This window comes from Penaeus vannamei, unplaced genomic scaffold (genome assembly GCF_042767895.1).
Source record: "Penaeus vannamei isolate JL-2024 unplaced genomic scaffold, ASM4276789v1 unanchor366, whole genome shotgun sequence".
NCBI classification, from domain to species: domain Eukaryota; kingdom Metazoa; phylum Arthropoda; class Malacostraca; order Decapoda; family Penaeidae; genus Penaeus; species Penaeus vannamei.
In genome coordinates this window covers 227501-240000 of record NW_027213370.1, presented here as the reverse complement: position 1 = coordinate 240000, position 12500 = coordinate 227501, and the positions used below count along the sequence as shown (strand labels likewise).

Below are 12500 nucleotides of genomic sequence, written 5' to 3'. Positions count from 1 at the left end.
TGTGGAAAGATAGTTGGATTAGGTAGGAAGTGAAGATAAAAAACTAATGGTCCTTGCGCCACGTCTTGACTTGCCAGCCCTGGGGAATACCTTCACTTCCCTCTCCCAAGCCCCCTCATACTCCTTCCTCCCTCTCGAGCATCCCCCACCTTCCCCTTTCCCCTTCCCACACACACACCCTTTCCCCCACACATACACACCCTTTCCCCCACACTCACTTTTCCCACACGCTCTTCCTCTTTTCCAACACACCCCTTTTCCCCCACACTCCACCTTCCCCCACTTTCCCCCATCCCCCACACTCGCCCTTCCCCCACACATTTCCCTTCCTACACACTCCCTGTTGCCCATACCCTCACCCTCCCCAAACACTCCCCCTACCCCCACACTCAGCCTTCCCACACACTCCCACACTCCACTCCCTCACCCACATCATTAACGCACGCACGCACGCACACACGCACACACACACACGCACACGCACACGCACACCCACACACACACACACACACACACACACACACACACACACACACACACACACACACACACACACACACACACACACACACACACACACACACACACACGGAGGGTAAGGGGGTTGGGGAGTGGAGGGGTAGGGGGGGGTTGTTTCGTAGCGGGGAGAATCGTGCGTTTATCTGTTATCGGGGAAGCAGTGTCGGCGGCGGGCGATAAATGCACGTGGGTTGTGCGCGGCGCCGTTGGGACTCGGGAGACAGTCTCGGGGGTGGATGTTGGAGGTAGGGGTTGGGAGGGGGAGGGAGGAGGGGTTGTGGGTTAAGGGGAGGGGGGAGGGAGGAGTGTGGGGGTAAGGGGTTGTGAGGTAGGGGGAGGGAGGAGGGAGGGGTTGTGGGTTAGGGGAAGGGAGGAGGGGAAGGGGGAGGGAAGTGGGAGTAGGGGGTGTAGGGGTGAGGGGTTGTGGGTAAGGGGGAGGGAGGAGGGAGGGTGTAGGGGTGAAGGGTTGGGGGGGTACGGAAGATGGAGTAGGGGGTGTAGGGGTGAGGGGTTGTGGGTAAGGGGGAGGGAGGAGGGAGGGTGTAGGGGTGAGGGGTTGTGGGTTAGGGGGAGGGGGATGGAAGAGGGAGTAGGGGGTGTAGGGGTTGGGGGCTGTGAGGGGAATGGCATGCTTGTGTACCCACCCCCTACGGTTTCGCCTTCTTTCTTTCTCTTTCTGTCTCTTCATGTCTCGTATTCTTTCCTTTTCCTTCTTTTCAATGTGTCAGTGAGTCAGCTAGTGGGTAAGAGAGCAAGCGAGTCACTCACTCACTCACTCACTCACTCATTGCGTGAGTGTGAATGAGTGCGTGCGTGCGTGCGTGAGTGGGTGAGTCCGTGGGTGCAAGTAACGGGGGGAAAAAAAAAGACAGCGCATCAAATCTTTCCTTGTGTGCCTGTGCCTGACTCAGCTGGCACCCCCCCCCCCCCCGAGGCACTACTGTCCTCCCACCCACCCCTTCCGGAGTCCTCCCATCCCCCCCCTCGCCGCCACTCCCCCCCTCCCCTCGTGGCATAGTACGGAGTTTGTTCTTCGTTCCAATTAGTCCGGAGGCGACTCTCGAGAGCCTGTGTATGGGGCGTTGACGTGCGATCGGCTGGCTCGCGGATCCTTAATGAGCGGAGGAGCGAGGAGCCGGGCGGGCGAAGAACCGACGGTGGTACAAGTGGAATTTCCTGTCGGGGAGGGGGGGGGGGGGGGGGGGGGTTGTTCCCTTATCGCGCCGTCCCTCTCTCGCTGTCTTCGCTGCCCTGTTCTTCCCGACCTGTTCTTTCCGGGCCCGCTCCTCCTCGGGCCTATTCTTGTTCGTGTTTCCTCCTTCTCCTTTTTCTTCTTTTTCTTCCATCTCCTCCTCCCCTTATTCCTTATCTTCCTCCTGTTGCTCCCTCCTCATCCTCTTTCTGTTCCGTCTTTTTCCTCTCTTCCTCCTCCTTCACCGCCATCCTGTGTTTCTTGTAGTTTCTGACATCCCTTCGTCCTCCTTTCTCCTCTTCCAGAACCCCCTCCTCCTCCTCCTCCTTTTCCTTTTCCTTTTCCTTTTCCTCTTCCCTCCCTCCCTCCTCCCTTCTCCTCCTCGTCCTTCCTTCCCCTCCTCTATCTCCTCCCTCCCTCTTCTTCTTCCTCTCCTCCTCCTCCTCCCTATCCTCCTCTTCCTCCATATCCTACTCTTTCTTCCCCTCCTCCTCCTCCTCCCTATCCTCCTCTTTCTTCCCCTCCTCCTCCTCCTCCCTATCCTCCTCCCTATCCTCCTCTTCCTCTATATCCTACTCTTTCTTCCCCTCCTCCTCCTCCTCCTCATAAATGACTCTCTGAGCGAAGTCGTGCTACCGCTCTGGCGACGCGTCCTTTGGTTGCCATGGGAACGTATCCAGTCAGTCTCGCTCGGAGGGATCTGTGAAGGTCTACAGCCTTTTGGTGCGGAGGAATGTGGCGAGTTCTTTGAGCGGCGCCTCGTTTCTGTGGGCGCCGTTAGTGCGATTCTGACGAGGGGCAAATCACGTGTCCATTATGGCCGTGCGAGTTCGGTTGTCGCTTTTGAGTGCCCTCTTTCTGTTGTTTTTTCTTGTTGTTGTTGATGTTGTTGTTCTTCTTCTTTTTTCCTTCTTCTTCTTCTTCTTCTTCTGCTTCTTCTTCTTCTTGTTCTTGTTCTTGTTCTCCTTCTTGTTCTTCTTCTCCTTCTTCTCCTTCTTCTTCGTAGCTAGGGGGTAGTGCCGCGGCGTTGCCACTGGGGATCAGGTTTGGTTGGCATGCCCCCGGGACGTCCACCTCAGGGTCTTATTCGCCGGAGCACAGGGTCGCCACACCAGCCTGACGGTGTGACTTGACGGATCGCGCCGGGGTTCAAGGTCGTGGCGTCGGGCGGCCGTCAGGATGACCGCAGCGCTCGTGGTGGGGCGGGGCACGACCATGCTTTATTAGCCAGACCCGCCACACGCTGGGGGAAAGGGGGGTATCTCTTCGCGTAGGTACACACACACGCGGGTGTTTTTGGTCATTGTTCTTGCGGGGAGGGTCGTCAGCGGCGTGCATAATGGGGGAGTGGGTGGGGGGGTATGGAGTGGCTCGGGTCCGTGAAGTGATGTTGTCTGTAGCTTGTTATAGTTTCAGTTCTATAATTGTGTGTTGAGTGAGAGGTAGAAAGGGGAGAGACGTGGAAGAAAAGGGAAATGAGGGCGGAAGGGACGAGGAAAGAGATGCAGAAGGAGAGAAAATACAAGAAAGGAAGAATGAGACATCACACCAGATGCAGAGAGAAAGAAAATACAAGAAAGGAAGAATGAGACATCACACCAGATGCAGAGAGAGAGAAAATACAAGAAAGGAAGAATGAGACATCACACCAGATGCAGAGAGAAAGAAAATACAAGGAAAGGAAGAATGAGACATCACACCAGATGCAGAGAGAGAGAAAATACAAGAAAGGAAGAATGAGACATCACACCAGATGCAGAGAGAGAGAAAATACAAGGAAAGGAAGAATGAGACCCCACACCAGATGCAGAGAGAAAGAAAACACAAGAAAGGAAGAATGAGACATCACACCAGATGCAGAGAGAGAGAGAAAATACAAGAAAGGAAGAATGAGACATCACACCAGATGCAGAGAGAGAGAAAATACAAGAAAGGAAGAATGAGACATCACACCAGATGCAGAGAGAGAGAAAATACAAGGAAAGGAAGAATGAGACATCACACCAGATGCAGAGAGAGAGAAAATACAAGGAAAGGAAGAATGAGACATCACACCAGATGCAGAGAGAAAGAAAATACAAGGAAAGGAAGAATGAGACATCACACCAGATGCAGAGAGAGAGAAAATAGAAGAAAGGAAGAATGAGACATCACACCAGATGCAGAGAGAGAGAAAATAGAAGAAAGGAAGAATGAGACATCACACCAGATGCAGAGAGAGAAAGAAAATACAAGGAAAGGAAGAATGAGACATCACACCAGATGCAGAGAGAGAGAAAATTCAAGAAAGGAAGAATGAGACATCACACCAGATGCAGAGAGAGAGAAAATTCAAGAAAGGAAGAATGAGACATCACACCAGATGCAGAGAGAAAGAAAATACAAGGAAAGGAAGAATGAGACATCACACCAGATGCAGAGAGAAAGAAAATACAAGAAAGGAAGAATGAGACATCACACCAGATGCAGAGAGAGAGAAAATACAAGGAAAGGAAGAATGAGACATCACACCAGATGCAGAGAGAGAGAAAATACAAGGAAAGGAAGAATGAGACATCACACCAGATGCAGAGAGAGAGAAAATACAAGGAAAGGAAGAATGAGACATCACACCAGATGCAGAGAGAGAGAAAATAGAAGAAAGGAAGAATGAGACATCACACCAGATGCAAAGAGAGAGAAAATACAAGGAAAGGAAGAATGAGACATCACACCAGATGCAGAGAGAGAGAAAATACAAGGAAGGAAGAATGAGACATCACACCAGATGCAGAGAGAGAGAAAATACAAGGAAAGGAAGAATGAGACATCACACCAGATGCAGAGAGAAAGAAAATAGAAGAAAGGAAGAATGAGACATCACACCAGATGCAGAGAGAGAGAAAATACAAGGAAAGGAAGAATGAGACATCACACCAGATGCAGAGAGAGAGAAAATACAAGGAAAGGAAGAAGGAGACATCACACCAGATGCAGAGAGAAAGAAAATAGAAGAAAGGAAGAATGAGACATCACACCAGATGCAGAGAGAGAGAAAATACAAGGAAAGGAAGAATGAGACATCACACCAGATGCAGAGAGAAAGAAAATAGAAGAAAGGAAGAATGAGACATCACACCAGATGCAGAGAGAAAGAAAACACAAGAAAGGAAGAATGAGACATCACACCAGATGCAGAGAGAGAGAAAATACAAGGAAAGGAAGAATGAGACATCACACCAGATGCAGAGAGAGAGAAAATACAAGGAAAGGAAGAATGAGACATCACACCAGATGCAGAGAGAGAGAGAAAATACAAGAAAGGAAGAATGAGACATCACACCAGATGCAGAGAGAGAAAAAAACACAAGGAAAGGAAGAATGAGACATCACACCAGATGCAGAGAGAGAGAAAATGCAAGAAAGGAAGAATGAGACATCACACCAGATGCAGAGAGAAAGAAAATACAAGAAAGGAAGAATGAGACATCACACCAGATGCAGAGAGAGAGAAAATGCAAGAAAGGAAGAATGAGACATCACACCAGATGCAGAGAGAGAGAAAATGCAAGAAAGGAAGAATGAGACATCACACCAGATGCAGAGAGAGAGAAAATGCAAGAAAGGAAGAATGAGACATCACACCAGATGCAGAGAGAGAGAAAATACAAGGAAAGGAAGAATGAGACATCACACCAGATGCAGAGAGAGAGAAAATACAAGGAAAGGAAGAATGAGACATCACACCAGATGCAGAGAGAGAGAAAATACAAGGAAAGGAAGAATGAGACATCACACCAGATGCAGAGAGAAAGAAAATAGAAGAAAGGAAGAATGAGACATCACACCAGATGCAGAGAGAGAGAAAATACAAGGAAAGGAAGAATGAGACATCACACCAGATGCAGAGAGAAAGAAAATAGAAGAAAGGAAGAATGAGACATCACACCAGATGCAGAGAGAAAGAAAACACAAGAAAGGAAGAATGAGACATCACACCAGATGCAGAGAGAGAGAAAATACAAGGAAAGGAAGAATGAGACATCACACCAGATGCAGAGAGAGAGAAAATACAAGGAAAGGAAGAATGAGACATCACACCAGATGCAGAGAGAGAGAGAAAATACAAGAAAGGAAGAATGAGACATCACACCAGATGCAGAGAGAGAAAAAACACAAGGAAAGGAAGAATGAGACATCACACCAGATGCAGAGAGAGAGAAAATGCAAGAAAGGAAGAATGAGACATCACACCAGATGCAGAGAGAAAGAAAATACAAGAAAGGAAGAATGAGACATCACACCAGATGCAGAGAGAGAGAAAATGCAAGAAAGGAAGAATGAGACATCACACCAGATGCAGAGAGAGAGAAAATGCAAGAAAGGAAGAATGAGACATCACACCAGATGCAGAGAGAGAGAAAATGCAAGAAAGGAAGAATGAGACATCACACCAGATGCAGAGAGAAAGAAAATACAAGGAAAGGAAGAATGAGACATCACACCAGATGCAGAGAGAGAGAAAATAGAAGAAAGGAAGAATGAGTCATCACACCAGATGCAGAGAGAGAGAAAATAGAAGAAAGGAAGAATGAGACATCACACCAGATGCAGAGAGAGAGAAAATGCAAGAAAGGAAGAATGAGACATCACACCAGATGCAGAGAGAAAGAAAATACAAGGAAAGGAAGAATGAGACATCACACCAGATGCAGAGAGAGAGAAAATGCAAGAAAGGAAGAATGAGACATCACACCAGATGCAGAGAGAAAGAAAATACAAGAAAGGAAGAATGAGACATCACACCAGATGCAGAGAGAGAGAAAATACAAGAAAGGAAGAATGAGACATCACACCAGATGCAGAGAGAGAGAAAATGCAAGAAAGGAAGAATGAGACATCACACCAGATGCAGAGAGAAAGAAAATACAAGAAAGGAAGAATGAGACATCACACCAGATGCAGAGAGAGAGAAAATGCAAGAAAGGAAGAATGAGACATCACACCAGATGCAGAGAGAGAGAAAATGCAAGAAAGGAAGAATGAGACATCACACCAGATGCAGAGAGAAAGAAAATACAAGGAAAGGAAGAATGAGACATCACACCAGATGCAGAGAGAAAGAAAATACAAGGAAAGGAAGAATGAGACATCACACCAGATGCAGAGAGAAAGAAAATACAAGAAAGGAAGAATGAGACATCACACCAGATGCAGAGAGAGAGAAAATGCAAGAAAGGAAGAATGAGACATCACACCAGATGCAGAGAGAGAGAAAATGCAAGAAAGGAAGAATGAGACATCACACCAGATGCAGAGAGAGAGAAAATACAAGAAAGGAAGAATGAGTCATCACACCAGATGCAGAGAGAGAGAAAATACAAGGAAAGGAAGAATGAGACATCACACCAGATGCAGAGAGAGAGAAAACACAAGAAAGGAAGAATGAGACATCACACCAGATGCAGAGAGAGAGAAAACACAAGAAAGGAAGAATGAGACATCACACCAGATGCAGAGAGAGAGAAAATAGAAGAAAGGAAGAATGAGACATCACACCAGATGCAGAGAGAGAGAAAATACAAGGAAAGGAAGAATGAGACATCACACCAGATGCAGAGAGAAAGAAAACGCATGAAAGGAAGAATGAGACATCACACCAGATGCAGAGAGAGAAAGAAAACACAAGAAAGGAAGAATGAAACATCACACCAGATGCAGAGAGAAAGAAAACACAAGAAAGGAAGAATGAGACAACACACCACGCGATTGACGTGATTAGGGGAACGTGGCGACAGTACTGCCTTCCCCGCGGTAACGGTCGCGCGCGTGAACGAGACCAGAACGAGCATCGCGGCGTGAGGGGGCAACGAGGCAACGATGTCGAGTCGACGCGAAAGGGGAGCCAGAGGGTGGGTGGGTGGGTGGGGGGGGGGAAGTCGGTGTTGAAGCGGCATCATCCCGGGATAGGAGGAGGAAGCGGCGGAGGTAGAAGTGGAGGTGGAGGTGAAGGTAGAAGTGGAGGTGAAGGTAGTGGAGGGCAAGGTGGTAGTGGAGGGCAAGGTGGCAGTGGAGGGGAAGGGGGCAGTGGAGGGCAAGGTGGCAATGGAGGGCAAGGTGGCAGCGGGGAGGTGTTGGGAGAGGAGGAGGAGGAGGTCGTGGGAGGTCAGGGCGAGGGCGGCGAGGCGGAAGGGTAAGCAACGGGCAGGAGGCGCGGCAGGGAGGGAGGGCGAGGGCGGGGGCAGGGTCGGCCCGGAGGCGAGATCCAGGAAGAGGTCGCGTCTTGCGTTCGAACAGCCATTTCGATCCTCCAGAGGCGGTCCTTTTTCGCGGCGGCGGCGGCGGGTAATGGGAGGGTTTGGTGGCGGCGCGGCCGGCGGCACCAGGCGAGCGCCGCTGCGATTGCCGGAATTGCACGTGGCTGTGGGAATGCAGATCGCGCCGCCAGCCTTTCTTCGGTGCAGGGGTTCACACGCTCTCGCGCAGAGCGGACATGCATGTACAAGCACGTACACGCCATGTGCATAGATGAGTGTAAACATTTTTTGAATAAACATACGAGTTCATGCCGACGCGTGCATCCGTGTACGTGTTTGTGTGTCAGTTTTATAGATCAACGCACGTAAATGTATGCGCTCGCACGTAAGCCCAGACTCACGTACACACGGCGACAGGTGCGTCCCCCCTTCAGCCAACCTCCGTAGCGTGTCACGGGCCGCCGTCCCTCGCGCGGGGGAGGGGGGGGGGGTGTCGGAGCGTTGGCACGGCCGCGCCCGAGACTCCCTCGCCTCTCCCGTCGGCCTCCGCCCGTTACCCGACCCGAGCGCGAGGGGGCGGGGGCGGGGGCGGCTGCGCTCCTTCTTCCTCCTGCGACTTCGTTTGAACATGTGCGCGCGTGTGTGTGTTTGTCTGTGTGTCTGTCTGTATGTGTCTGTGTGTCTTGTCTGTCTGTATGTATGTTTGTATGTATATATGTATGTATTTATGTATGTTATGTACTTTCGGTCGGTGCTATGTTTACTTTTTGTTCATATATTATGCACCGATGCAGATGTGGGCGTGAATGCGTGTGGGCGTGCGTGCGATCCGCAGTGGCCTTCGCGCACTCATTTGCGGGCGGCGGGGCGGGGGTGGGGATGGGGGGGAGGGCGGTAGAACAGGGAGCCACCGGGTCATGAATTTCGTGGGATGGAAATGATTAAAGCGAGAGAGGAGAAGAAGAGAAGGAGGAAGAGAAGGTAGAGGAATAGGTAGGTGATGTGAAGGACAGACGGATAGGTAATGGCGATTAGAAAATGGAGTGGAGGAAGAGGAGGAGGAAGGGTCTCGGTGGTCGTGCGAATAGTGATAATAATGATAATGATGATAATGAGGATGATGATGATGATAATGATAATAATAATAATAATGATGATAATAATAATAATAATAATATAATAATAATAATGATAATGGTAATAATTATGATAATAAGAAGAAAAGGGAAAAGAGGAAGAAGAGAGAAAGGAAACGAAAATATGTGAAAAGAAAGACGAATGCCAAGAAAAGAAGCACAAAAAGAGCAAAGGAAGACAGAGGACGAGGCGAGAGCACCGTAGCAAAATCCGCAATCCGCGATTAATCAGCCTTGCGTAATTAATCCAGTGATGAATCCAGCGATTAATCCTTGCGATTAATCCTCGCCAGGGGAGCTTCTGGCGCCGAAACTCGCGAGCGAAAGTCTCGTGTGGGAACCGTGTCGAGGTGACCGGAGCTGGCTCTGCGGGGGGCGGGGGGGTAGAAAGAGAGAGAGGGGGTGGAGGGGAAGAGAGAAAGAGAGAGAGGGGGGGAAGAGAGATAGAGAGAGGGGGAGGGGAAGAGAGAGAGAGAGGGGGGGCGGAAGAGAGAGAGAGAGGGGGGAGGGGAAGAGAGAGAGAGAGGGGGGGGGAGAGAGAGAGAGAGGGGGGGAGGGGAAGAGAGAGAGAGGGGGGCGGGGAGGGGGAGAAAGAGAGAGAAGGGGGAGGGGAAGAGAGAGAGAGAGAGAGGGGGGAGGGGAAGAGAGAGAGAGAGGGGGGGAGGGGTAGAGAGAGAGAGAAGGGGGAGGGGAAGAGGAGAGAGAGAGAGAGGGGGGAGGGGAAGAGAGAGAGGGGGCGGAAGAGAGAGAGAGAGAGGGGAAGAGAGAGATAAAGAGAGAGAAAGAGAGGGAGGGAAGGAGGGAGAGGGGCAGAGAGAGAGAGAGAGAGAGAGACAGAGAGCAACGGGCAGTCAAAGCTGGCCATCGGAATGGCTTTAATGTCGACCTCGATTATGTTCACGATCATAATGAGGCCCGCGATAGGCATTTGAATATCGTGATTGCGCAACTACGCCTACGCAGCATGCATAACTTGGGTTTGCTTTCTGTTCTTTCTCTCTCTCTCTCTTTCTTTTTCTTTCTTTTGTTTTTCTTTCTATATTCATTTATTTCTCTCTTTGTTTATTGAGTGATTTATTTGTTTCTCCGTTTTTTTCTTTCTTTCTTTCTTTCTCTCCTTTTTTATTCTTTCTTTCTTTCTCTCCTTTCTTTTTCTTTCTTTCTTTCTTTCTCTCCTTTTTCTTTCTTTCTTTTTCTTTTTCTTTTTCTTTCTGTCTTTCTTTCTTTTTTATTCTTTCTTTCTTTCTCTCTCTTAAGTTTGATTTGTTTTGATTGGCTTCGACTTCGTGTGTCCGTAATCCCGACGAGCGGTTCGAGTGAGTCATCCTGATCAATTGCCACATTAGCCGTTCTGGGAAGGCGAGCGGCGAGGGCGAGCCGGATTAATGCGTGTATTAGCGACTAACGAGTATTTGGGCGACGGGCATCTACCTGGAGGCGAAGGCACTGGGGCGCTTTCCCCTGTCCTGCCCCCTTTCGTCGTCTTCCTTCGCCCTCTCCCTTAGCCTTCCCCTTCACCGTCTTCCTTCCCTCCCCCTTCTTCCTCTCCCATTCCCGCCCCCTTCTTCCTCTCCCTTCTCCGCCCCCTTCTTCCTCTCCCTTCCCCGCCCCCTTCTTCTTCTCCCTTCCCCCCACTTTGTCCTCTCCCTTTCCCTCCCCCTACACCCTTTCCCTACCCCATCACCCCCTCTCCTCCCCTTCACCCCCCCTTCCCCTCCCCTCCCCCACATCGCCCTCAAGGTCTCCCCGCGCCGCCTCAGGGTCATCCCCGCGGACCTCGCAGCGGACTCTCTCGGCCTGCGTCGTATTTTTGCGCTCGGGTCGTCCCCAGGTCGGGGCGGGGGGCGGGGGGGGGGGGGACCAGAGTGCGGGGCCGAATCAAGGTGGCTTAATCAAGGTGTCGGCGAAGTGAATGGCAGTACCGAGAGGCACTCGCGTATTGGCACGTGCACTTCAAAGAGACCTCAAAGACTCCGAGGCACGCGAGCAAGCACGCACGCACGCAGCATGGAAACGAACGAACAAGCACAAGGGCGTCGAAAAATGCACGGAGAAATCCACAAAGAGATCTCAAAGACTACGACGCACGGGAACAAGCACGCACGCACGCACGCACGCACGCACGGGAACGAACGAACGAACGAACAAGCACAACCGGGTAGAAGAATGCACGTAGAAATCCACGCCGCCGCGCCGCTCCCGCGCGTGCGTGTCGTCTCGAGGGCCCACTTTACTCTGGCATTTACGGCGGCCCTTCCCGTCGTTTCGCATCCCGTTCTCCGGCCTGGAATTGTCGGGGAGCGCAGACGAAAAGGCGGTGCGGCCGTAATGACTGCGCTCGGGTTAAACACTCCCTCGTGTTGGGGGCGTGCGTGCGTGCGGGCGGGCGGGCGCACCGACACGCGTTCGCTGACTGCGCCTCCGCCTCCTCTTCTTCTTCTTCCTTCTTTTTCTTCCTCCTCCTCTCCTCCTCTTCTTCTTCTTCTTCTTCTTCTTCTTCTTCTTCTTCTTCTTACTCCTCCTCCTCCTCTTCTTCTTCTTCTTCTTACTCCTCCTCCTCCTCCTCTTCTTCTTCTTCTAGTTCCTGTTCCTCTTTTTTTATTTTTCTTCCTCCTCCTCTTCCTCTTCCTCATCTTTCTATTCCTACTCCTCTCCCTCCTCCTCTTCTTCCTTTTCCTCCTCTTCTCCCTCCTCCTCCTCCTCCTCCTCCTCCTCCTCCTCCTCTGCTTTTGTGAAAGTTCCGTGTCGTTTCGACATGACAGTTGGGAGTTTCCACACTTGTTCTTGTGCAAGCCGCTCGACGCCGATTTTTACTATTTTTTTCAAGGCGGAAGGTAGGAACGTTCCGTGAGTGTGCGGGCCGTGTTTACAGTCGCTTGAACGGCGCTGAAGTGGAAAGGGAAAGTGATTTGTTTCTTATGGGCCGAAGGGGCTGGCTTGACGTGGGGGTAATTGACTCTTTTTTTATGGGGGGGTGGGGGTTAGGGGTGACAGTTATCGCTGTCGTCGTCATGGCCTATCCGTCACGTGCATGGTGGTGATGGTGCTGCTGCTGCGGGAGGCGTGGTCGTTCTCCGTAATGCGTGCACGGTGTGGAAGTGCCGCCTGAGGGGTGTGGCCGCCTGAGGGGTGTTGGGGTGGCCGGGGGATCACTTTCTCCGGCAATTCACAGCTTCCTGTTTTGACTAGAATGGGCTGCCGCGTTATTGATTCTAGGGATGGCCGCTGTACCGAATGCGCCCCTCCCCCCCCCCTCCTCTCTCCCCTCCCCTCCCTTCTCTCTCCCCTCCCCTCCCTTCTCTCTCCCCTCCCCTCCCCTCCCTTCTCTCTCCCTTCCTCCCTCCATCCCCTCCTCCATCCCTCCCTCTTTCTCTCTCCCTTCCTCCTTTCCTCTTTCTCTCCCTTCCTCCTTTCCAC

General features: G+C 51.0%; 1 protein-coding gene across 18 annotated transcripts in view; it reads left to right on the top strand.

Annotated features, from left to right (window-relative positions):
• The window catches only part of Ufd4 (ubiquitin fusion-degradation 4-like), a 209361-nt gene that overhangs the window by 49331 nt on the left and 147530 nt on the right, over positions 1–12500 (top strand). The gene's annotated exons all lie outside the window — the stretch shown is intronic.